The sequence below is a fragment of the Bos taurus genome, chromosome 11, assembly GCF_002263795.3.
Source record: "Bos taurus isolate L1 Dominette 01449 registration number 42190680 breed Hereford chromosome 11, ARS-UCD2.0, whole genome shotgun sequence".
Classification (NCBI taxonomy): Eukaryota; Metazoa; Chordata; class Mammalia; order Artiodactyla; family Bovidae; genus Bos; species Bos taurus.
Genome location: NC_037338.1, coordinates 38,686,257 through 38,712,448, shown reverse-complemented (window position 1 = coordinate 38,712,448; position 26,192 = coordinate 38,686,257). Strand labels below are relative to the sequence as shown.

The 26,192-nt window shown below is 40.8% G+C and overlaps 1 protein-coding gene across 5 annotated transcripts in view; it reads right to left on the bottom strand.

The window, feature by feature from the left end:
- LOC107132925 (uncharacterized) overlaps positions 1-26,192 on the bottom strand; it is a 471,858-nt gene that overhangs the window by 55,794 nt on the left and 389,872 nt on the right. For 3 of the 5 annotated variants that reach the window (XR_009496427.1, XR_001501312.3, XR_009496430.1), the window contains one exon: positions 8,173-8,490. The exons of the other annotated variants lie outside the window; for them this stretch is intronic. The gene's annotated coding sequence lies outside the window, so the exon portion shown is untranslated. The remainder of the gene's footprint in view (positions 1-8,172; positions 8,491-26,192) is intronic. 5 annotated transcript variants of the gene reach the window in all.

Sequence of the window (26,192 nt, the reverse complement as noted above, 5' to 3'; positions counted from 1 at the left end):
AGATGGGTCTTAGGCCCCGGGTACCTGGAGTGTCAGCAAACAGAGAATCCTGGCCCTAACAATAGGAGGAACACACAGAATGAGTGATGAACTGACTGCAGGCAGGAGATAAGTAAACAGGAAGCTCAAGAACTGAATTTCATTGTCAGTTAATGAACAGTTAACAGCACTCTTTTGTTTTAAAAGTTTAGGTGTATTAAACATAACTTTCCAAGTTCTAATGAAAACCGAATAAGCCTTCTTTCCAATATGAGATTAATTTCCTATAAACATCTGGAGTTAAAATGCATAAATGAAACTCATGTTGCCATCTCATGCCATGACCAAAAAAAAGCAGATCTTCTCATTGTGAAAGGGGTCTTCAGTAAACACCTGCTACAGTTTTCTCTCCTTTATTGGTGGTTACAATTTCACTGATGAAATACCCATTAAAAAGAAAATCAATATCTGAGCTTAACCGCCTGCTTTGTTTTAGTACCTCAAATTATTTTTAAAACTGATTAACATAAATAACTCACTAGTTAGGAAATACAACAAATGAGTGTTTCACATTGCTATTCTAGCATCCACAAAGAAAAAGGAAAATAAAAAAGGTAATATCCAATTCTTATCTACTTAACAATGCACCAATCTACTTAATAAAAATAAATGAAAGAACTAATAAAAATCCACATTTTTGCTTTCTAAAAGTCTAATTTAATCATTGTATTAACATAAAATAAAAATTAAAAATAAATGAAAATATTTTAATGTTAAAAATCAATATTATTGCTTCTAAATAAGACTGATAATACCTGAGCGATAACTCGCAGGCTCTCCTTAAAAGAACTGTCTCTGACTCACTTGGCTTCTTTTTCCTTCAATCAGCCAGAGTGTCTTGGGCTCATCTAGTTTAATCTGAACATAATTGGGTGGCAAGTTTCTATTTTCTAATCTAAATGAATTCACCTTAAAAATACATAGAATTTAGAGTCTATTTAACACAAAGCTTAAGTAAGTATGACAAAATGAGACATTGCAATTCTGTTCACCGATAGAGTATTAAATATGATCTCCTATATCTTCCAGACCTTGTCCAGGCATAGAAGTACAGGCAACATCTGCTGAACATATTCAAAGACATGCCCAAATCTGCACCTCAACCGATTTGTCTGGTAGTGTGAGGTTTTGAGGCCCTCATCCTGACTGTTTGCATTTGCATCTGTGTAAATTATGTGAACATGCAGATCCTCTCAGAAAACTGTCTAGTTCTACCCACAACTTATGGTTTTACTGTATGGGCTGCTTCATTCATTCGAGCAGAATTTTCCTCTTGTAAGATCTAAATGAGAGCACATCCTCCCCACTCTCCAGGGAATAATCCAAAAGATGGGAGGTTCTTAATAAAACAATTAATTGTGATAAATTTCTGATTTTTGCTCCTTTGTCCAGGGCTATTTCCATGGCAACATCCTCTCATCCTATTGTTGGGCTGTTCTTCATTCACACAGCAGGTTAAGCCCAGGGCAGTGAGGGCAGGCTGATGGTCAGCCTTTATTTTCTCTGGCCCTTCAACAAAGGTTAGTTGAGGTCACCAGAAGTCAAAGGGTAATTACTTTTCCTCCGCAGGGTTAAAGGTACATAGATTGCTATTGGGACCACTGTATGGATGACCTTCAGCTTTTAATGCTCAATCCTCTTTTCTTTCATCAGAGTGAGTAAGAGTGATGGAACAGTGGTGATGCACCCCATGCCTGAAATTCAGAATAGAAAGCCAAACGTCTTTTTACTTTGTAAAGCTACTATCTATTAGCATAATACACTCTTGGAATCAATTGGAAAACCCAATGCATAAAATGTTTCCTATCTCTTAAATAGGAAAACAAAGCAAAACCAAAAAACCTCTGGCAGAAAATAGCAGCTTCACTGGTTTCCTTATTTACTTAATTTGATATTCATAATTTCCCAGGCTTCAGTCATTCTCCTGAAGGTGTGTTCTTTAAGGCTGAGAAGTAAATGGAAGCTTTCCTTGTTCCATGAAGCATCTGGGGCTCAATTTTCCCCCCTCAAACACCAATTGTGACTTTGTCTCTCGAAACTGACTAAGAGTAAGTCAGACTGAAATGAATTTCCTCTCTTTACTTCTCTATTCTCAAATAAAGACAGTCTCTAAATCAATTTGCAGGGCTAGGGGGGAAGATCTTTTGAAAATGAGTAATTAACACAGTTGGCCCACTTATTTGAAGAGCCACTTTGAGACTTTGGCTTGTTGTTTCAATCTGGAATTTTTTTTTTAATGATTATTATCATTTTGGGGGCTCCAAAAACAGAGCCAGCCACCAGCCTGCTGGATGCATTTGCCCTGGTTCCACCACCAGGCAAAGGGACTTTTGGCTCCCTGGACAAGATGGCTCTGCTAATGGTTCATCTCAACCGACCACAGAAGGGAGCCTGAGCCCATTCATAGGGTCAGGTGATTGTAGAATCACCTGAAAGAGTCACTTGGCCCATCTGTAGCCTTAACCAGAGGCAACCATCCCCCAGGTCTCACCACCTTTGTCCAAAGACTAGCCTTGATAAAAGAGCACAAAGGGATCTGAGAGTAGACACCCCCATTCCCACCTTAAGAGGGAAGTAGAAATACTGTTTCTGCTTCTCAGATTCACCCTCCTGTGATCTGAGAGTAACCAGCTACTTCATACCCTGTAGTCCTCTGTCTCTTCTGTCAGCACTGGCCTAACTGCCTCTCCAGCCCCTCCCTCACACCCTTCATATCGAGTCATCCTATGACTGAGGAGCTCCCTAGGAACCTCCAGACCCATCTCCCACGGGTGCCACCTTGGTTGCTTCATCAGCTGAGCCCTCCGTTTGGCCTCCTCCCCTTGGCCACTCCACCTTAGTCAAGGAGCCTGTAGCCTCTGGTGGGTGACTCTACCCTCTCTGGGCTTACGCCATCCTTTTACGCTTTTCCCCTTTCTCTCTTCAGTTCCTGCTTCTTTGAAACACTGGCTTAAAATTTAGTTCCTTCAGAAATTCCTCCATATTTTATCCCCTGCTACAACTAAATAAATACATTAAAAATATTATATACATATATAATATATAACATATCATACACATAATTATATAATAAAGCCATAGAAAATGCATCTAAATATCAAATCTTATTAAATAGCAACTTTTAAAAACCAAAAGCCTTAAATCACCATCATTTACAAATACTTGAGTCTCTTACAACACTACTGTTTTACATGAGACAATTTATCATCATAGTTGCCGTATTTATCTTGGCAAGTTCTATTTTTTTCACTTTATTTTCTATTGTCCTTTCTACGTCTCTACAAAGTCCTGTCATTCTGGAGGGTGAAACACTTTGGTATTATATCACAATCTCCCCCAAATAATCTCCTTATTGTCAAAGAGCACAACTGAAATCTGCTATTATTAATTGATGATCATGCATTGGAGAAGGAAATGGCAACCCACTCCAGTGTTCTTGCCTGGAGAATCCGAGGGACGTGGGAGCCTGGTGGGCTGCCGTCTCTGGGGTCGCACAGAGTCGGACATGACTGAAGCGACTTAGCAGCAGCAGCAGCAAGGGGATAACAGAAAGTAAAACAAAGTGTAACCACACCCAAGGATATTTTATTTTAGAAGGGACTCCTGAAGTCCTCAAGACCCATAGAACATGGTGCTGCGTGTGGAATGGTCAGCAGTAGAGATAATATTTAGTAAAGGAGATAGAAAACCTAAGGAAGCATGCATCAGGACCTGACATGTGACCTGCATGCCTGTAACCAGATGAAAGAAGGGAGGGGAATATCCAGCACTGCCCACACTGACAGCACTGCCTGAGCTTACAGCCATGTCGCTCACTGGTAAAGAAACTGCCCTTTCCTCAGTTACAGACCAAAGTCAAAAGGACCAGCTATATTCTCTGGTCAGGGCTCCCTAACCAGGAACATTTAATGCAGCCTAAACTGGGAACTCCTAAAGCTGGCTCTAGGCAGGTTAGCTGGTTAGCTCAAAGAAGTGTCAGGTAGAGTGATGACTTCACACAAGGTAAACTTTAGGAAAGTTACTCTTTCCCTTTCTGCATCATTTCTCTCCTTTCTCATTCCTTCCAGATCATCTCCAGATGCCCCAGATCCCCGGAGTCCCAACTCACATGGGGGTTTTAACATCAGTAGGCCACATTTTCCCCAGATCTGTTAAGAAAGATACCTGGGTGGAATATTTAGCCATAAACAAGGCATCTCTAATGATGAAATTTCAGGCATTTTGAATTTGGATGAGGGAGATATGTAGCAGTATCACCTTCTGAGATGCTACCAGGTAACCCTTTGAGTGTTCTCTGGGCCAGTGACAAATTGAAAGAACCTGGGACACGTTAGATCAAATCTTCCAGTAACACAAGTCACTCACTTTTACCCATTCCAAAATAGATGTGAACATTCTCCCTCTTTAGGCAATATTTTTAAAAGCTCTTTTATTTTTTCTTGAAATACAGAGCCACTGGGTTCTCTGTCTTACAGTGGGCGTCTCTTTCCCACTTTGTAGAGAAAGTGTTACTAAAAGGTTAAACATAGAGGATTGTCCACAGTCACAATCAGTTCTTCCTCGTGTGCCAGAAATAGATGTGACTTGTCATCTCCTCTTATTCGTATCTGCAGATGTGGGAGGTAAGGATGTCTTCTACAGAACCTTCTGCAGAAATGTCTCTAGCGGTTGTTGAGTAGTAACAGAGAGTGATAGGAAAGTGCCATGGTCCCGAGCATCACCCTCAGTGCCAAATGAGTGATGAGTGCTCTGAGGCCCAGCAGGGACTGCCTGGCATCTCAGGGTGATGTGCTGTCCTAAAGCTGGGAGCACTGCCAGGGCTGACATGAGATGGGATCTGGGGAAAAGACTGTAACACAGTACTACTCAAATTGTAATATGCATAAGAAGCACAGATTTCTGGATCTCACTTCTTGAGAAACTAATTCAGTAGGCCCCCAGATCTGCATTTCTAATAGGACACCAGGTGATAAAGATGCTCTCAGCTATGGCCCCACCTGGAGGAGTACTAAGGTAGATTTCCCTTCTCAGGATTTCACTCCTTGTACCTCTAAAATGTACCACCACCTTTCCACTAGGCAAAGGGTTTCTCACTTGTTCATAAATGCTTATGATTTCTAGACACACTTTCATCTTTCTGTTCTCTGCTCTGGTTCTCACTTCATTTTAACAAAACCTTCTAGTTTGTATGGATTCTATGGGCCCTTAAGAATAGCACTTTTCCTATTTTATTCAATTATAAGTCAACTCCAGTTTCCTGCTATTAAGAAGGAAAATATCTTGCCCTTCACTATCATCCTCTATAACCAGAAAAGCTCTATCCACAAATTCCAAATCCTCAGCTCTCTGTCAGCACTTAGGTGGTCTTTCACCTCTCTGATCTTAGATAAGCTAAGAGATTGCCAAGACATACAAGTAGACATAATCCCTTTCCCAGGAAGCTTGCACCATTGGGTGACTACTTAGTCTAGTGGTGAAGTGCATGGGCCCAAGTGCCAGAGAGACAGGTTGGTTCAGGCCCCAACTATGCCTTTTATAAGCTGTGACCTCAGACAAATAATTTAACCTTTCTAAGCCTCAATTTGGGTTCCCCGGTGGCTCAGACAGTAAATAATCCACCTTCAATAAGATCCCTGGAAGAGGGCATGGCAACCCACTCCAGTATTCTTGCCCAGGGAATCCCCACGGACAGAGGAGCCTGGCGGGCTACAGTCTATGGGGTCTCAAAGAGTCAGACATGACTGACTAAGCACAGCAAGCTTCAATTTACTTTTCTGCAAAGTGGGAATAATATAATAATACAAACATATAGAGTTTTGAAAATATTTGAATAATATAATGCATATAAAGAACTTAGACACAGTACCTGGAACACAAGTGCCTGGAACGGAATGCTAAGTGGCCCACAAATGTGAGTGGGATGCTGATTGTCTAGGAGCTGGCCTCACCTACAAACTAGAGTGCCACCATAGTGTTCCTTGGCACAGACAAGCAGGACAGAGATCCACCTCTCCCAGGTCCTGGAGCCCTGGGCCACCTGTCTTTCCTGAGCCTCCAAGGAACAGAAGAAGATGGAAGGCACCATTGGACCCCTTTCTAGGTGTGCACTGTTATCACACCCTCTCTGAGGCTGACCTCCTTGTCCAACCAGGCTCCCATGTGCAGGCTGCCAGGGGCTGCTTCCCTGCCCTTCTATTATTTCCTAGCATCCCCCAGCCTCCTAACATCTCTCCTCTCAGCTGGTTAAGCATGTTGCAGATCGATGCTCATTCATCTGCAAGACGTTTTCCAGGTTATGATTCCCCTTTCATGGATTCATGGGTGCATAAACTGAGGTCCTGAGAGGTCTGGAGGCTCCCTCCCAAGTACCAGGAAGGAGCCTCTCATTGCTTCCTGTGTGAGTCCCTGAACTGGGTAGAAACAACAGAAAACGAATCTCTCTAGTAGACAACAATGAGGCTGCATAAGCAGAACTTATCTCCACTGTCAAAAGCTAAACAATATTTTGTTCCATGTCAATTTAGTGGATGGCTACTGAGTACCCTAGATGCTGTGCTGGAATACAAGTATGGAGAAATGTAAACTCTACTCTCAAGGCAAAAGGTTACAATTTATTTCTTTCTATAGCCAAGGGAGAACCTTGCATGATTTTCATCCAATGTGCCAAAAGACCCAGTCCAGCAAGTGTGATGTAAATGCCTCAGGAGAATGAGAAAAGGCAGCCATGGGGGTAGATTTGGTATGAATAGCTCTCAGAGAATTTACCCAGTTTAATCTACATGTAAGGACACATTTTCCACAGTTCTTTCTGAGAGGCTCTTCCTTTGCCCTGAAGATACCTGACTTTCTCCCACCTGCTACCTGAGAGATTTTGAAGATTTTTCTTCATTTTAAAATGTTCATCAGAAGCAAACCCTGCTGACTGAATAAACATAGGACAGTAAACATGTTCTAGTCCTGGCTCAGCTGTGGAGCAAATGAATGCCTGGAGCAAGTCACTTCACCTCTCCAGACCTCAGTATCCTTATCTGCAAAAGCGAGCCCATTGAACTAACTGTACCAGTGCACACAGCATCGACTGTGTGCAGATCCTCAGGGCACTTCACACATGCACCAACTCCTCACAACAACTCTGTGAGATAGGGAACGTTTTTTTATCACCACTTTACAGATGAGGAAACTGAGGCATGGGGTGGTTAAAACAATCTTGCTCAAAATCAGGTAACCGAGAAGCAGAGATGAGATTTGGACATGTTCAGTGTATTTCCAGGATCTGCACTCTGAATCTCTGTGATGGGCTGCCTTTCAGCAGATGAGGAGAACTAGATGGTACTAAAGTCCCTTCTAATATTTGCATTCAATTGATCTATGAGTTTAAAATGACTCCTAAAAGCTCAGATTCTGTATTTTAAGCCATGGAGCAAATAGCTCATGAAAAAAAATGTTAATTTATTAATCAAAACTACCAGTTCACACTACGCTAGAAATAAAAATTTTCAAAGTGCATCATACATATGAAAATATGTATGATCCTCTTAGATCCGAACTGGATCTTGACATAGAGAAGGCAATAGCACCATCCATGAGGCCAGGAAAAGGAAGTCCAGAGAGGTCAGGACGTGATTATGGTACCCAAGAAAACCAGGGGAGGAGTCATACTGCCTTAGCACGACCAGGGGCCTCCATTCAACCTGCATCACATATTTCCTCTAGGACTTCATCTTGGATTCAGAGAGACCCACTGGATTCTGAGTAGTACGGAGAAAAGAGCCTGTCTCTCTGAAACTCTCCTCCGTGGCCCTTCAGTGTTGGGTCTCTCACACAGATACCAAGATGTCTGGGCCTGCAATCAAGGGGGTGAACTCACACAACCCTGCAAAGTTGAGACGCATGTAGTGTTGCTGCAGAGGAAGCTGTTCTGACATTGAATTCCACGCCAGGCCTTCTAAAGAGCTGTCTGAGCTTGACGCCTCTGCTAGCTCTGCTCCTCCTTCCTCCACATTTACAAGGTAGCTCTGCCCTCCACAGAGGACACTGCGCTCTCAAATATCACATCTAACTTCCCAGTCCAAGAAGCAGCTGCTTGTTCCCTTAACACACCTGGTGCTTTCCCAGTGACAAGCTTCTGCTCACCTCCACCCTCCCGCTGGAACATGCTTCCCACCATCTTGTCTTCAAATACTTTCCTTGTTTGCAGGCCTTCCTCATATGTCACTTCTGCAGGAAGCTTCTCTAGCCCTTCCAGTCAGGTGTAATCTATTCTTCTTTGATCATCCCTTCTTCTGTGCTCTATGACATACTCAAATTCTGCTTTTTTATTGCAGCTGGGCGTATACTTTCTTATCTTCATCACACTCAGACTGCTTTTTACTTCCTGGCAATGTGGGCAACAGCATCTGGCACTTGATAAATATCTGCTTGACCACTCTCTCATTCTGTAGAATATTCACTCTGCAAAAATATATGGCAAAGAAGAACGATCATTAGATTCTAATGTCATTTCCAAATTTTACTGACTGCTTTTTTTTGTTATTTCCTGACTAACAGAGCTCAGCCTCAGAGGTGAGAGCTTTCAAAAAACTTCCATGTAGGCTGTATCCAAGAGGTTTCCGGATGTGAACATGTCAGCCCAAGACTCTGTTAACTGGACCTTCAGGTGCTCAAGGTCTACACTGCACAGCTGCAGTTTTACCCCAGAAACAGAGAACCAGAGATGACGTAACCAAAGGAGCCAGATTAGGAAAATGTCCTCGGTCTTCCAGGGCACTTAGTTTTCACTGAGACTCTTTGTACTTACAGGGAGAGAGGGTGGGACCAAGGAAAGAGCAGCTAGTGTGTTTCTTTCACAATTTCCCACCTCTCCACCCCCAACCATAGTAACAGAGAAGAGGGATGGTTATTTAGAATGCTGACATTTACAAAGAGTTAAGTTTAAATTGTTCTGGTGAAAAAGAGAAACCTTAGCCCTCTCCTCTAAACACAGTAAAACCAGCCAGCATAAAAATGCTCCCAAGATTTTCAAGTCTTTCGGAGTTGCTCATCACAATTAACTCTATATATGCCATTCTACATAGCGCATAACTGTGCAACTAGTATTTGACTGGTTTTTCAGCCCCGTCTCATGGAGCTGGAGAACTAGAACCAGAGAATAATATGTAAGGACCAATGCTTTGGGGATTAGGCCTCTCCCTCTGTCCACATCGAGGCAAACTTGGGGTACCTGTAGGACTTAGACACCATCCACGAGCAGATGGGTATCCAGAGTCCACTTGATGAAATCAAGTGCTTTGGAAAGTTTGAGAAAAAAGGCAAAAGGACCCACTTTCTTCCCCACAAAGCCATGTGTCTTAATCTTTTTTTTTTTTTCATTATATCCCCTCTAATCAATTGTCTTCGTTTTTTTCCTAACTGCATCTCCTTGACATTTTAATGCCACTGATATACTGCTGATCTGTGTACCGTGGCCCTTAGGAGGCAACAAGCCACTGTAATGCCTCAGATTTCTGTTTCCTTCAAACACTGATCCCTCCCACTGGATGGGATACCCATCCCCTTAAGAATGCAAGTCACAAACCTGCCCCTGAGAGTAGAGACGCAATTGGAAACTTGCCAGGCACCACTCCTGGCATTTCTTTTTCATCTTTTCTCTCACTCTCCTTCAGACTCAGTATGAGCCTTGCATGCACAGAGCTAGAAGGTGACTCAAGGCGACTGGGTAACTGTCATGGCAACATGAAAGCATCAGAGCAGAGAGACTGACAACAAATCTGGGGCAATGGTGTGTTTCACTCAGTGCAATCTTAGGTTCCACAGTAACAAGTGTTGTACTAATAACTACAAGACATAGATTAATGGGAAAACTTTTTGCAACAAACTTATCCAAATAGCATTACAGAGTTTAGAAATTGGTTATTCCACCCTCTCCCCCACCCTTTTACCAGCAAAAGGGTGTGAAATTGGATTTTTCCTTCTGGCTAATTCATTTTTCCAATATTATAATTAACTTGAAAAATAGACTTCAACTTCTGCACCTCCCCTTTTGCTTACACACTTTACAGGCACAACATAATGATTCTAGTTATTAGCTCACTTTAGGCCAAAAATAAGAAGCCTAACAATACATTAACATTTCCATTATCAATCAGAAAACTGCAGGTCAGCTCCTTGAATGATATGTTGCTCAGCATATTAAAATCCCTGATCTCAGCAAAAATGTATAAATACTTTTACTCCTGAAATTATGGTTTAAGAGAGACATGTAGCAGAGTAAATGGAAGATGAGGAAGATAATCAATTTAGATTGGTCTAAATGGAAGAGCAATGGATTGCTATTTTTTTCCTTTATCTAATACAGAAATTGAGTGCCTATGGTACCCATTTTCATATTCATTTGATACCCATTTTAGTATCAAAGAGGTGGCAATGAGCAATTTATCAAAAATAAACTTCTCAGCCTTTGGTTTTGTGCTTGCACTTAACCATCTGGTCAATACACATCACCCTGGGAGAGCGCCAATGGATGTTTACCAACTGATATCACTAAACAAGGTTACTCTCCTTTCACCTGGGCACCAGAGCACCTGACTATTCTATCTGAAGCCAGTGCCAACTCTGTGTGTCAGTAACTGCAGATTCCACAGTTTATTACTAATTTTCTCCTAAACATTTGTTACTGCCAATGTTTTGAGATCCCAGGAGTGTTTCCAGGTGAATCTCCTCTGTAACATTAGCTTTCTCCACTGCTGCTGCCGTTTAGTTGCTTAGTTGTGTCCAGGTGTTTGTGAGTCCATGGACTGTAGCCCACCAGGCCTCTCTGTCCATGGGATTTCCCAGGCTAGAGTACTGGAGTGGGTTACCATTTCCTTCTCCAGGAGATCTTCTCGACCCAGAGATTGAACCTAGGTCTCTTGCTTGGCAGGTGGATTCTTTACCACTGAGCCAGCTGGGAAGCCCCTTAAAAAAGGGTCTAGATTAAAAAAATAGATATCTTTTAAAAAATAAGTGATTGTCCTCACCTGTGCATGAGTGTATTTGCATCTAAATTTTTGATGATATCAATATACTCATTAAACATACTCATCTTTATTAAATATCTACTATTAAATATATTAAGTAATTCAGCATCTACTAAATAGTTCTAAGACACAAAGCTATAAAAGACATGGCCTTGCTATCAAAGAACTTAAAATCTGGTAGAAATACCAAGATCCACAGATTCCCCAAATTCTATTTGACTTCAAAAAATTTCAATAAGTTGAACATACAGAGGTAAGGAAACCTTCATACATGAGCTGAATGATAACTTAATTGTCATAACGCGAACAGTATAAAAAAACCAACTTGCATGTATCCCTTGAAAGTTTCTTTCCTTCCCAGGTGCCATAGTGACTAAAATTCTACTACAATTTAGAAATTCATTCTTTTAGGTTAATTTCCTTCCAGTACCAGTCAGCTATTATTTAGATTTTTCCTAGGTATTTTTAAGTACTGGTGTTTTAGATATAAGAACTGCTTAAATAAATTACCACAATAGATTACCTTTATTTTTTCTGGAGATCTCACTTAAGATGAAAATGCCCTTAGATGACTTAACATGTTGTCATGTTACTTATCAGATCACTTTCCACTATAAGAAACAGGACCTCAGCCCTATGAAGGCACTGGGAACTTTGTGCAAATGATAATTAAAAGGGAGACAATATACAGAAAAGGAGGGATCCTACAAAATAAGCTCCTTACAACCTATCAAGACTAATAGTCTATGAGGAGTTAATGTTTCCAAGAAAATCAAGACTCAGAAACTAAGAGAAAGGTGGTCATGTTACCCCCACACTTCTGAAATTAGAGTCAATAGTCATATTGAATGGGATGATGGTGATAAAGGGAAAAGAGAAAAAAGTGATTTCCCATAAATTCTGCGTTATTGATGACTGACCACACAGAAGCTAATGTCCACAACAATAATGAGCACTTATAAACTCATGCATTAAAGCTCTGTCCTGTTCTAATGCAAAAAAATAACCCTCTGTTAACTTAAGATTTTTAATGCCTTGATCATAGAAAGAACCACATGAAATTATTGACAAAGCCTGAAGCAAAATGCAAGGTACTAAAATCATAACATAGTTGTAGGGAATTCAAAAGCATTATTATTCATTAATAAACACTAAACACCATATCAAAGCAGAAGACTTCAATAAACCGTTTTCAACTGACATTGCATGTAAATACGACTTGATTAAATGACAATAATAATTTGCCAATCCAGCAACAGCTATTAATAATAAGTCTACCCCAAATCTTAGCAATACAAATTTTGTTTTCTATTTTATGTATTTACTTATATTTGACTTCCTACATGTTATAATACATAATCATCTTTCTGGGATTATTTTTCATTTTTTTCTTGGTGTGTGTGTGTTTAGTTCTATGAATCTTTGTCACATGTAAAAATTTATTTCCCCAGGTGGCTCAGTGGTAAAGAATCAACCTGCAATGCAGGAGACTCAGGAGACAAGGGTTCGATCCCTGAGTCGGGAAGATCCCCTGGAGAAGGAAACAGCAACCCACTCCAGTATTCCTGCCTGGAGAATCCCATGGACAGAGGAGCCTGGTGGGGTTACAGTCCATGGTGTCACAAAGAGTCAGACATGACTTAGCAACTAAACAACAACAAAAAATTTCGATAACTAGCACCACAATCAAGATCTGGAAATGACCATCACCACAAAGTGTTGTTTATAGTCACCCTGTCCCTAATACCTGACAACCGCCGATCTTGTTTCTATTTCTGTAGTGTTGTCAGTTTGAGAGTGTTGTATAAATCTTTGTTTGAAGATTCGTCTATTTTTAAAGTACATATATGGCTCATATATATACACACACACACACACACACACACATACACATACACACATACACATACACAATCACATACCTATGTTTACTTTGTATAGTCTTGCTTCAATTTTGTAAGAGTATTTTTTAAATTCAACATGATACAATCTATAACAAAACATTAGAGACAGCCCTTCAGGGTGGACTGAAGGGTGAATCATCCCAGGACAAAGAATAGAGCCTTCTGCTTACAATGGCTCAATCGCTCTGAAAGCTGGATTCTATGATGAAGTGCCAAAGCACGTAATACAGGAGTTTTTGGAGCAAATCTCCGTAGCCTAGAGCTCTGTCTTTGGAAGGCATCACTGGAGAGAATGCGCTAGAGGAAAAAGGCAGCTTTGCTTTCCAAGTGCAGTGTCCATCCTGCCTTCACTCAGATTTTCTGGCAACACAGAAGCCCCATGAGTGATTTTGCTGAACAAGGTGAAGATAAAGAGTTAATGATTTCTAACCGGGCCATAAATTAACCTGTTCTTTACAAATCTGAAGGAAGAAGTGCTCAGAAGGACTAAATGAACACACACATCTAAAAATAACTCCCATTTAATTAACTGCACACTACATAGTCGCTCTAATTAAAACTGCTGGCTGGGCTGAGAACTATCAGTTCCCCTATCTTTCCATGCTTCTCACCTTAAGCTCCCTGAAACACTGAAATTACTTGAACTTTATGGCGAAATCGCAGGCAGGTAGCCCAGGAGAATGATGCCAGAGGGAGAAATTAATTTCACTTTAAGCAAGGAAGCCATCAACAGACTGGAAGTCAAGCTATGCAGAAGGTCAGGATGAGAAAGGAGGGACCAGAGATGGAACCAGAGTGGCAAAATCTCTAGTTCCAGGCAATTTCCTCAGATGGTGTGTGCAGCAGGGAGGAGGTCACCTGACCCAGGAAGTATCCTCCTCTGCCTTTAAGAGGCCAAGCACAGCCCACCTGGAGAAAGAATAGAGTAGGAAACTGTTCAAAATGGAACAGTTTCAAGGCCTTACCCTAAATAACAGCAACAGTTAACATTTACTGAGGGCTTATTTTGTGCCAGGAATTGCACCAACTGCACTAACACACATTACCTCGTATAATACAACAAAGCAGTTTATAGATATGAAACTGAGACTTAGAAAAGTTATTTTGCTTGCCCAAAGTCCAGAGCAAGTCAGTGGAGGAGCTGGGAAATAGACCCTGGCAGACTGAGACCCCCCAGTACTTCCTTACTAAACAGGGACCGCTCCTACTTCCAGGACTTCTGTGACAACTCAAGAGGGCCTGGCATTTCTTAGGTGCTTAAGTGTTTCCCTTCAGATCTCTCCTAAAGGCCTATGTCAGACCCTAAAGAAACCGACTAATAAATTTTGTTCCCTTTGAGTAAGACCTGGCATCTGTAACAGTACTCAAAAACAAACAAATACAGGTAGTATGTATTACATGCATACTATGTCCCAGAAAACTTCTACCAGGTTTGAAAAAGGAAATGTGAAACAATAAACTTATATGCTCTAAGGATAATTCCACTCTCAGAAAGCTAAAATATTAAAAGATACACCTCTTCTTTTAGACCTGGTAATTGATATCTTTTCTACATTTGACATATGATCTTGAAGTTTACAGCCTAAACATCAATAAGTGGCTGAATCAACCTAACAAGTATTACAATGAGTAACTTCAAACCTTAAATATCAGCATTAGCATTTTCATTATCTCCATAACAATCTAAATAGAAAAAGTTGAAGTTAGACAAAGATTTATATATCACTCAAATACTGATATAAGAAAATACAGTGATAAAGTTTAAACTGGCAGTATATTGGCTTGAAATATTTATCATCTCAATTCACCACGAAAAATGCAGTTCATGTATACTGACTTTTAATACATAGGGAACATGGGAAAGTTGTATATTTCATTAATTCACTCTATCAATTACTGCCTTTGAGTAAGGCAGTAAATGACTATAGGAATCAGGCAGGAATGCACATAATAAGGCAGGCTCCTTAAGTATAAGACTCCAGGGATGAGTAGAGACTGTGGCAAACTTGGGTAGCACCTACCTATCTGAAGAGAACAGTTGGTCGCTGCCATTAGGAAGGGTAGGCCCAAAGACACATACTATTTCTAGCTTATATGTGAAATTTCCTAATTGTTAAAACTCAGTAACTGCAGTAACTAATGATTTTTTTTCCAAAAAATTAAACCCTGGGATTCTCCAGGCAAGAACACTGGAGTGGGTTGCCATTTCCTTCTCCAATGCATTAAAGTGAAACGTGAAAGTGAAGTCGCTCGGTCATGTCCGACTACTAGCGACCCCATGGACTGCAGCCTACCAAGCTCCTCCATGGGATTTTCCAGGCAAGAGTATTGGAGTGGGGTGCCATTGCCTTCTCCCGGAAAAGGAGTTTAGGACATAGAAAAACTTTTAGAGCTCCCTGAAACTACAGAAGCTTTAATTAATATGCAAACAGTTGGTGAAAAGTGGTTTAACTAAGACCCATTAGGCCTTTTAAAAAATTAATTTATGTGAGTATAATGTTTGTGAAAATTTCAAATATACAGAAATAAATGGAATAAAGAATTATGATTTCCCTTCATTTTACCCTCCCAGAGATTACCAGTGTTTAATAATATATATCCTTTCATGCTTTTTAATTAAGTGTGACTATGTAAAGGGTTTGCTTTGTACATAAATGGGATTATATTGAAATAAGTAGTGCCTATTTTTAAGGATAGGTTAAACTTGTGAATGATTATTTCAAATATATTGAATAAAATAAGACAAAAGCTAAAAAAAAAAAAAGTACTTCTTAGGCTAGATCCAACCTGTAGATCAGAATCCTACTTCTTCTAAGTGAAAGGCAAGTAAGGATAAATTTTGATTGGTTGAAAAGGAAGAAAAGGGTCTAGGGAGTAAGAGCCTGGATTGGGCAGAGAGATTGGTGCAAGAGACCCAGGAGTGTGATCCCCCCATAACTTCGAAACTCTCTAAAAAAGAGCAGAGAAGGCAGAAGTAGAAGGTAAAAAAAAAAAAAAACAAAGGCCGATGACAACCACAGCAGACAATGTTTCTGGGCATCACTATGTCCAGCTCCATGCTTATATGCTTTACAGGGATTATCATATACTTAATCCTAAACAAAATCAAATAGTTATTATTATTTCCCCCACTTTCCAGATAAGGAAACTGAGGGTTAGAGACATTAAGTAACTTGCCCAAGGTCATAAAACTGGTAAAAGGCAGAGCTCACACTGAAAAGCCAGGACTGTCTAATTTCAGGGGCTGAGTTCTCAACCGTTATCCAGTGTTGTCTCTCTTGCTGGGCTTGAAATGAGGGCAGAAGATAGAAGAATAAGTCCTGCTGAAATGTTGCACGTACTCAACCTTCCAGGAGCTGAAAAGTCTACAGAAAGAGCTAAGGAAGCCCATGTTCCCTGTTCCGGACCATGGTATTTTATGGGTGGCAGAGTGAGATGGTGATGAGAGCAGTGTACCAATATATCCACATCCGTTTGCTCTCCACTTCCATTTCTGAGCTGTGTGACACAGGCTGGGTCACTGGATCTCTCTGAAGCTCTCTAGGATTTCATTCATCTGTATAATGAGAACAATACTGTTCTAGCTGCTGAAGAAGAGAGGTCCCAAGTTCTCAAAGACTATCCTAAGACTAATGCCAGCATTGCCCACTTTTGCATCATCCTTCTCTTACTCTTTTATGCCCCAGAGAGTTCACTGCAATGTGCTGTTTCTCAGGTTCCTACAGATCACAACACATTCAAGAGCCCATATCCCAATCAGTAATCACCTCTGATCTGTAAGTTTCAGATTTGCCTGTATTTAACCAGAGGAATGGTAGACAATTCTCAGAGAATATAAAATTCCCCCAAAGCTATGACCCCTAACTTTAAAGATAAAGGTGAAGGTGGTTCAGACGGTTAAGAATCTGCCTGCAGTGTGGGAGACCAGGGTTTGATCCCTGGGTTGGGAAGATCCCCTAGAGAAGGGAATGGTTACCCACTCTAGTATTCTTGCCTGGACAATTCCTTGGACAGAGGAGCCTCGCAGGCTATAGTCCATGAAGTTGCAAAATTTTGGACACAACTGAGCAACTAACACTTTTTCTTTTTTTTTCAACCAGAGGAATGGTTAGAAAATTCTACAGAGAACATAAAATTCTAAGGTCCATGACCCCTAACCTAAAGATAAAGTGAAAGTGAAAGTTACTCAGTCATGTCTGACTCTTTGCAACCCCATGGACTATACAGTCCATGGAATTTTCCAGGCCAGAATACTAGTGTGGGTAGCCATTCCCTTCTCCAGTGGATCTTCCCAACCCAGAGATCAAACCCAGGTCTCACGCATTGCAGGCGGATTCTTTACCAGCAGAGCCACTGGAGAAGCCCAACCTAAAGATAAAGGTGAATGATAAAGACATGAGCATAAAATTGATTTAAAAAAATTATTAACATATTTTTTAGTTAACACACCAACCCACACGAAAACATATACTTACTCAGTCTTACTTGAGGTAAGGAAACGAGATTTTCAGAGAAATCGTTCTTAAAACTTCACAACTAAAAACCTCTGTGGTAACCAAGTATAGTGACAAACCTGAGTATCCAAAAGTAGTAGAATCTTAATAAGTATATGCTGATGGTGCTTAAGATAACTAGCTCTAAAGTTTAATTAATATTAATATACGTGCATGCATGTTCAGTCACTAAGTCGGGTCTGACTCTTTGTGACTCCATGCACTATAGCCCGCCAGGCTCCTTTGTCCATGCAATTCTCCAGGCAAGAATACTGGCTGCTGCTAAATCGCTTCAGTCATGTCTGACTCTGTGCGACCCCACAGACAGCAGCCCACCAAGCTCCCTCCTCCCTGGGATGCTCCAGGCAAGAACACTGGAGTGGGTTGCCATTTCCTTCACCAATGCATGAAAGTGAAAGTGAAGCCGCTCAGTCGTGTCCGACTCTTAGTGACATGGGTTGCCATTTCCTCCTCCAGGGGTCTTCAGACTCCGAGATGGAACCAATGTCTCCTGCATCTCTTGCATTGCATGCAGATTCTTTACCACTGAGGCATCTCACCTGGGAAGCCCCAATATTAACATGCTGCTGCTGCTAAGTCGCTTCAGGCGTGTTCGACTCTGTGCGACCCCATAGATGGCAGCCCACCAGGCTCCCCTGTCCCTGGGATTCTCCAGGCAAGAACACTGGAGTGGGTTGCCATTTCCTTCTCCAATGCATGAAAGTGAAAAATGAAAGTGAAGTCGCTCAGGTGTGTCCGACTTTTTGCGACCCCATGGACTGCAGCCTACCAGGCTCCTCTGTCCATGGGATTTTCCAGGCAAGAGTACTGGAGTGGGGTGCCATTGGCTTCTCCAAAATATTAACATAGCAGGTTGTATTTAACCTTGATTTGAGTGAAAGCTGTTGAGGGAAATTAGAGAAGCTGCTATGGAAGGACCCACTCTATACTGTTTTGCATTTGGAAACTCCCCCACGCTGCTGGCACCTCCCTCTAGCCACAAGATTATAAAGTGAGATTGTGCTGCTGAGTTTAAGAATGGATTTCTTTGACTTCCACTCTCTGAAATTCTGGCTTATTCAACAGCACCAGTAGTTTTTGATAACCAAATGTATTCAGTGCTGAAATTTAAAATCTGACTTTGTCTTGCATTCTTCAACAAACATATTGAGAGGAAAAAAAGAGAAAGGGGCAGGGAAACCTATATCTTAAGAAGAAAAACTTTCTTAAACATATCAGGTTACAACGTAGAAGCCTTATTTCCATACTAATCTCAATAAATTATCATATTGAAAAATTATGAGATAAGGAAATTTAATTATTGCCTGGATGTTTAATATTATTAAGGAATTATTGTTAATTTTTAAATGGGATAATCATATTGTGCTTATGTTTTTAAAATAATGTTTTATCTTTTAGAGATACATGCCACAATGGTTATTGATTTAGCAATATAATATCTGAGATTTGCTTCAGAATAGTCCCCCAGAAGAGACAAAATGGGTGGGGCTGGTTTAAGTGTAGCAAATTTGGACATGAGTTGAAAATTGGTAAAGTGAGGCAGTAGTAAGTGGTAGTTCTTTACATTATTCTCTCTCTTTCGTATATGTTTGAAATTTTCCATAGTAAAAAGGAAAAAAAAAAGAAACAGCGCAGGTATCAAACATCTGGGAGTCAGGAAATTCTTATAAAAGGGATGCCCACACATTCCAGGTAACCCATGGCTGATTTCATGTAATTGAAGAATATGTTCATTTTTTTCCTAAAAGTGACTTTAAGGTACAGATCGTCCCTTTGAGCAGCCAACCTCCTACTTATCTGAGCTACAGATATTCTTTCCAGGGGCCTCTGTTCTTCTCCACCTGAAGGCTGATCTGAAGGCAGAGCAAGTTCACGTCTAAAACCAATCGACCTTATTACTAATATTTTTTCAACCAAACATATTTCCTTATTCCTTATCATAGTACTACAAGCACTATTTCTATCAGTAGCTCTAAACCATAAACCTAATAGTTAATTTCAGTTTTTCCTTCTCCCTCCTGCTTACATCCACTTGTCATGTCCAGTCAACTCTAGATCAGAAAAGGCCCATCAGCAATGAACTGGCCTGCGCTCTGAGAGTTGCAGAACTGAAGGAGAGGACAAAGGGCCTGCTGGTCAGCTGCTTGCATCTAAACAGCTCAGGGATGTGTGTTCAGCTGTAAGGACAGGTAACCACAGGGAAAAGCAGTAGCGATGAGAAACCTGCCAGTTCGAGTGAGAGTCCTGCTAACCTCTCTGAGGGTCCTGATACTCTAAGGGCAGGCTGGGTATAACTCCCCATCTACAGGGAACCCAAAGCACATGATGATAGTTTGAATCTCTCAGAGAGAGCCAAAAAAAAAAAAACCTATCCCAAGATAGGACCCAACCACAACCTGCAGATTACAAACAGAAGAAGGAGAAATGCTGAGTTGTTCTAATGGCAAAAAGAGACACTGATAAAAACTAAAATAGCAAGAATAATAGTCAGAACTTAACTGCTGTCTACAAACAGCACCTGAATCTATGTGCCAATGATACTCACAATTCATCTCCAGAAGTCATCCTTGGAGCCAAGTGAGCAAAAGAAAACAAATGGCATTTGACAGGAAAGATGCTTGCAACACATTTAATTTTGCATAAGGAATGTAAATTTCCCAAGGATATGACCCAAAGCATTAAGCCAGTCCATATATTGTTCTAATCAATTAAGGCTTCCTGCATCAGCACTTTTGGACTACAAACAACTAAAGTCATCATGTTGTCTAATCAGGAGAAAAATATTCATACAGATTGGTATATTTCCCCTATTTTTTAAGTTATATTTCTTGAAAAAGCAGAGAATAACCTGAGAATCTCTGCAAGTGAAAAGGATAAGTTATCATTAAATTATACCCATTTGAGAGGAAGAAATACCTAGATACTACTCAGTGCTTATCTTGGGGCTTTTTAACATTTTGAGATTTTAAAATGTGGGTTTTCATATGTGAGAGATGTCATTTAGAATTTTCCAAGCCCCCCACCCCCCAAAAAAATGGAGCCTTTAAAAATTTCCTGGTACCTATGGCCTTAGATTTATCAAGATTACAAAAATGTATATTTTATGGGCTTCCCAGTGGCTCAATGGTAAAGAATCCACCTGCCAATGCAGGAGACACAGGTGTGGGTTTGATCCTTGAGTTGAAAAGATCCCCTGGAAGAGGAAATGGCAACCCACTCCAGTATTCTTGCCTGAAAAATCCCATGGACAGAGGAGCCAGGTGGGCTACGGTCCATGAGGTCACAAGGAGTCAGACATGACTGAGCAGGCATGCATGTACATTTTATAGCTGGAATGAGGTTAGAGGAAATCTGTTCCATCCTTTTCAACCTCCCTTTGAAAATGCAGCAACCTCTGTGATAGGATCTTTATTAGTACAGAAAATTATGTAATCAAACATTTATTGAATACTTACTTACTATGTGCCAGGTGGTATGCAAAGCTCTTTATATACTTTATCTCATTATATTCTCAATAAATTCTATTAGATTGTCACAGTTACTAACTCCATTTCACAGATGATAAGACTGAGACTTCTAATCAGTGAACACTCAGTGGACTCCTTAGATAGACACGAGATTTTAAGAGCAATAAATAAATGCCCCTACACAAAATCTTCAGAAAATTACTTTATTCCTTAATGGGACAATAACTTTCAAGCTTCCTCCTCTGATGTCCTCAGAAAGTATCATCATAAGGAACAAAAGTTTACATTCAAATATTTACCCAGAAAACTTCAATTATATTACCCTCAGACTTATTCAGTATCTTCTTCAGTGTTTAGGTGATTTAACCATTCTTAGACATCCCAGAATATAAAGATAGAAATCCAGGTAATGTTTAAAGGGTCTACTGTGTGCTATGGGAAACCGTGAAAGAGTATCTTTCATATTCTGCATATGTAAACCTGGAGCAAAGATACAAATAGCTGGTAAGCTTGTGACTGGGATTTAGATCTGGATCTTCTAATTCCTAAAGGAGGGTAAGCGATTGGACTCAGGCTTGCAACTGTGGGGCAGAAGAATTATTTCACAACAAAAATAAATTGAAACAAAGAGCCAAACTAAAGAAAGCTTATTGAAGGGTTTTAATTATTTATCCAATTCCTGGATCTGGATAGCAATACACAGAGTGTTGTCCTACTCCCAAGCTTCTTTTGACAATTTCAACATGGATCACATGGGAAGTAAATTTTAAGTTGACAGCCCCAAGTTCTCGCTTTCCACAACATGCCCTCATCATCAGTTCAGTTCAGTTCAGTTTAGTCGCTCAGTCATGTCCGACTCTTTGCCACCCCATGAACTGCAGCACTCCAGGCCTCCCTGTCCATCACCAACTCCCAGAGTTCACTCAGACTCACGTCCATTGAGCCAGTGATTCCATCCAGTCATCTCATCCTCCGTCGTCCCCTTCTCCTCCTGCCCCCAATCCCTCCCAGCATCAGAGTCTTTTACAATGAGCCAACTCTTCTTATGAGGTGGCCAAAGTACTGGAGTTTCAGCTTTAGCATCATTCCTTCCAAAGAAATCCCAGGACTGATCTCCTTCAGAATGGACTGGTTGGATCTCCTTGCAGTCCAAGGGACTCTCAAGAGTCTTCTCCAACACCACAGTTCAAAAGCATCAATTCTTCGGTGCTCAGCTTTCTTTATAGTCCAACTCTCACATCCATACATAACTACTGGAAAAACCGTAGCCTTGACTAGACAGACCTTTGTTGGCAAAGTAATGTCTCTGCTTTTGAATATGCTATCTAGGTTGGTCATAATTTTCCTTCCAAGGAGTAAGTGTCTTTTAATTTCATGGCTGCAATCACCATCTGCCGTGATTTTGAAGCCCCAAAAAATAAAGTCTGACACTGTTTCCACTGTTTCCCCATCTATTTCCCATGAAGTGATGGGACCAGATGCCATGATCTTCGTTTTCTGAATGTTGAGCTTTAAGCCAACTTTTTCACTCTCCTTTTTCACATTCATCAAGAGGCTTTTCAGGAGACATTAAAAATAGGGCCTCTGATTTATGCAAAGATAAAAGGGAAATGGGAAAGCATACTTACCGGGAACAATCACAAATACAGTGATTATTTTTCACCTGTGACTGTGCCCAATACTATCATCATGAACTTGCAACTCAACCAATGAAGTCAATAATGCTAGGTGACCTACATTGTTGACATTTTACAGCAAATGAATTCAGAATTCTGCTAATAGGAGGAGCAACAAACACTTGAAAATGTATAGCATGAGTGTATTCACTACCATCTACTCATTCTGAATCCCCTGAATTGATCTTCCATTTTCAGAAAGTATCCCTGAACCCCAAATACCAGCTGAACCACACAATGTAGATCAATAGATTTTTCAAGTGCAATAATTGTTTCTCTCTGGGATATTCCCATCAGTCCCAGAAGGAAGGACACTCTGATTGACCTCAAGGAACACAGCAGATGTGGATAAGCTGTGTGTGCTTCCAACCTTATCAGAAGAAAACCAGGCCTTGAAAATCACAGGGGAACACCATGGGTATGTGTATACTGGCTATGGGAAACCAAACAGCTGGTCAAGCATGTACTGTCTTTAAAAGCCAACCAAACCAAAGGCAGACTACAGGAAGGGAAATTGGAAAAAAAAGAAATGTGTGCCTTAATGATATTTCTTTATGTTTAAAAACATTGCTGGGAAATAATAAAATGAATGGAAACAGATGAGGTATTCTGTAAGCATTCAGATTTCTTAATGTACTAGTTAGCAGAAAAGATTTTCTACATAAAATCCTGATGGCCCTCTTGCTTAAGCTCCTGGGAACAGAGGAGAAGTTTCCTCTGTTACTTTGAATGCTACATTTCTTATTCATCTCTACAACCAAATAAGATGGCAGGAAGAGGGTGGACAACCAGCAAAATTGACTTTTCATTTTTAAGCTAATAGATTAAAATTAAGAGACAGAGTAAGAGAGGAAGAAAGAAAAGAAGGAAAGAAAGAGGGAGGGAGGGAGGGGAATCTAGGGGACACTCTGGGAAGTCTTGACTTTGAAGTGGGAGGAGTTTTTAGCTACACTAAATCACTACCCAATGCTAATGAGGCCAGACTGGGGCAAAGGCAATCCCTGGTTCCCTGCCAGGAACCAGAACAAGAAATGGAGCTTATTGTTAGTACAGAGAATTACAAGCAGCTACACCCTGACATCTCTGAGGAAGCAGCATGTGATCCTGAACAAAGCACAGTGGTGAGAGTTTATGAAGCAGGTTTTTACAATTTCAGGTTAAAATTATTCCAACTCTGCAACAAAACCAATGCACTAGTGAATAAACAGAATGGGTGCAGAGACATGAAAGTAAGCCCTGCTCTATGTGCCACGAGAGAACCTAAAGGAAACCCAGAGGTGCCTTCTAAGGACACACAGCAGATGTTGCCTAACAGAAAATTTAAAACTTCAATGTCCCTCTTATAAACCGCTCAGAAATCAGTTAAAGATCTATAATAATTTTCATTCATTCATTCATTCAGCTGGTGTTTAAGACGGGCCTACTATGTGTCAAGTACTGTCCTAGGTACTAGAGACACAAGAACAAAATAAGACAAGGATCCTTGCCTTTGGAGCTCACAGCTCAACAGAGCAGAAAACCATGGCAGTAATTCACTACATTACAGTGTACTGGGTAGATTTTGGTTAAAGAAAGTTAAGGTGATGGAATTAAAGAGTGGGTAGACGAAAAAGCAAAGGTCAGGAGATGGAAAGGGGTGATCCTTACACCTTCAGGTAGCTACAAAGAGTTAATTTAAACTCTATTAAACTTTGATTTTGAATACCTCTAAGTAAATGATGCACATTCCCCAGCAAGCCCAGAACATACCACTCCCTATTGCCTAACACTGGGCCAGAGGATCACATTTATGTTACCTCTGGCACCACTGGCATTTGAGTGTATGATTCCTGAGTTAGGTCAAGACCAGGGACATACTACCTACTCCTACAGGTCGATTGCTAACATGTGAGGAGTTTTTGACTGTCAAAATAATTGGGAGGTGCTACTAGAAGTTGTGACCTGGAATGTTCCACAGCCTGCAATGCCTGGGACTTTGCTCACAAGGAAGACACGCCTATCCCAAACGCCCATCTTTGAGAGACCTTGGGCCAGATCGTGTCATGCTATAACATTTGCAATCTAATAATTATTGCCAGGCTCTACTTGAATTATTAACTTTTCTAAGTGACTGACAACAAGAAAACACACACACACATACACACACAAACACATAAAGAAAAGAATTCCACAAAGAATCTTTGTTTATAATTGATGCTGAGAAAGAGACAACATTTGAAAGGAAGGCAATATTTTCTTCCCTGAACTAGTAGCAGTATCTGGCTTCATAACAAAGAGAGTCTTTGCAAAACCAAGATGTTCCTTCCTGCTGCAACTTCATACCAGCACCCTCATTGGAGAAGCCAGAAGGAAAGCTAACCAAAACCATTTTAGAGAGGTTAGCTTTCACATTTGAGATTTCTGGCATCACCCTCCTTTTGATGGTAGCAAATGTTGTACTGGGGTTGAAGGGTTACCTATTGGACACATACATCAGAACGATGTCATGGAAACACTTCTGGTTAACCACACAGGACACAGACCACAATGGGGACAGTTCAGAGCCACTAAAGTTGACTCTCACTATTTCTATGGTCTCTCTTCCAGTGCAAATTCCAAGAAATGTGTTAGTTGCTCAGTTGTGTCCAACTCTTAGAGACCCATGGACCATAGCCTGCCAGGCTCCTCTGTACATGGAATACTCCAGGCAAGAACACTGGAGTGGGTAGCCATTCCCTTATCCAGGGGATCTCCCTGACTCAGGGATCAAACCCAGGTCTCTTGCATTGCAGGCAGATTCTCTACTGTCTGAGCCACCAGGGAGGCCCAAATTCCAGAGAAATTATGATTGTAATACTGTATGCAACTTCCAAGAGTGTGTAGAAAAGGACTGATGATGTGTATCCTGAAATTCCAAAGCAAGTTGTGAATACTTTATACAGACTTCCCAACTCTACAGAAAGTGATGAGGGAAGGTCTGCTCCCCGACGGATGATCCTAGGCAGTGACTGCGAAAGAGTATAGTCTTTGTGAAATGCATGAAGCCAGACAACAATTCTGTGACCATTGTTTTGCTTTTTCAGCAGGTTAAATAGGCAGGGAAATGAGACAGAAATGAGTCTTCACATACCTGTAATCATTAAAGAGCTACAAGGGGGAATTTTTAAGTTGCAAGGGTACAAGTTTTCCACTAGGATTTCTGACTAAAGCATAAAATCACAACTGCTATGTATCATCCCCTGTTCCCTTTACTATCAATCTTTTGAAAATTTGTTGTTGTTATTCAGTTGTCTTCAACACTTTGCAACTCCATGGACTATAGCCCACCAGGCTCCTCTGTCCATGGAATTTCCCACACAAAAATACTGGAGTGGGTTGCCATTTCCTCCTCCAGGGCATCTTCCCAGACCAGGGACTGAAACTGCATCTCCCACAGGTAGATTCTTTACTTACCACTGAGCCACCAGGGAAGCTCCCTCAAAATCTAGCCCATTCTTAATGCCTCCCCCCTTCACCCTGCTCTTATTCCCACTCTCATTAGTCTTGCTTCTGCTACTGGGAGGATTCTCATACTACATTCACTAAGGAGTCAACTTGC